Here is a 1,492-nt window from a genome sequence, read left to right on the forward strand (position 1 = left end):
TATGGAATCTGCATTGTTCCTCGTCAACCGAGTAGCATCCCTTCCTCAGGACTTGTCTTTGTTGCATAGAAGTCAGGAGCTACATTCCCCAAAATCCTCTTCCCTTTTTGGTTCTAGGTTAGAATTGCTAATGGGAAACATTCAAGAGATTTGAAAATGCATGAGGAGAAACCATCGTTCTCTGGAAGCAATTTTGTGAAGAGATAAGAGATTTCACAGCAGCCCCCTGAAAGTTCTTTAAAATTTCAATACCTTCCAGGTAATTTTTTGGCAGTCAAAATTTCACCACTATGTCAGTAGGACCACCTCAGGTCAATATAGCCTTAACTACATTTCCTGAAGAAAGACAATGCAGGGAACAGTGAAAGAAGAAAACCTGTTATTTCCATGTTTACCTAATTTTAATTTTTAAAAATCCCCACTGATTTTGAACCATCTTTGCTTCTGCTACAAGATCTGTCAACAAGCAACTGGAGTCTCTGTTCAAGAACAATGTAATAAGTTTTACTGAAGGAATAAAGTCTATTAGAATCAAGGAAACCACTGAGTCAAAGAATAAAGGCACCAATGAAAGGAATGTTTCAGAGTTTAAGTACAGAAAATTCAATTCAAGAACATAAAGAAAAATTATGATTGGCTGACATTTAAAAATCATATTTCAATAATTACAACGCAGCTGTGAAACATGTTAAGCATTTCTTCTGAGAACAAATTGTTGAACGAAAGGAGTGGAGGACAATTGTCCTGGAAACAATAATTATTTTAACTACCCCATCCTTATTTGATAAGGGCAGTTAAAGAATGTTAAAAGTTCAGCTATAGGTAAGGCTAAAAAAAAGTGAAATCTTATGTAAAACGGTATCTAATCTGAACCCAGTTCAGCCAGTTTAGTTATGTCAAATGGCTCGAGTTTGGGGTCTTATTTACACATTCTCCTCTTTTGATCAAGTCTCAGTAAAGGGAGCTTATTCTATTCACTGACATAGGAGTAACTTTTCTTCACAAGAACTGTAGCTTGGCATTTGGCATTTTGCCATGCTGTTAGCCCCCATCTTCAAAATGAGGTGACCACTGTCAAGGTTAGTTTTGCCAACAGAGCCACATTACAAGAAAAAATTGCCTTTCTAAAAGCAATAACTAAAGGTGAAAAATCAGCTTCATCTCAAAATTTGGCTTTTAAAAAATACTTTATTTCAGACCAGAGAGAGACTTGGCTGCTGGTTAAAGACAGGCGCTGCTATGGACCAAAGACAGTATCCTTAAAATCTTATGAGCCTAACATGTGGTGACCTGTTCACTTCCCTAATAAATCCCCGCAATCGTGAGTATTGTTGGTGAGCTCTGTGTGGCCATTGCAACAGGTTATGCAACCCAGCAGAGAAATGAAGTGTCATGAGAGAATGGCTGGCGTCAGAAAGGGGTAAAAGAAGGATGGAGTGTCTGACCTCAGCCTTGGGGTATGGAGATGGATTATGTTTCTCCCTTGTATATC

Source organism: Echinops telfairi, unplaced genomic scaffold, assembly GCF_000313985.2.
Source record: "Echinops telfairi isolate 266 unplaced genomic scaffold, ASM31398v2 ScPeMD7_7;HRSCAF=31, whole genome shotgun sequence".
NCBI lineage: Eukaryota > Metazoa > Chordata > Mammalia > Afrosoricida > Tenrecidae > Echinops > Echinops telfairi.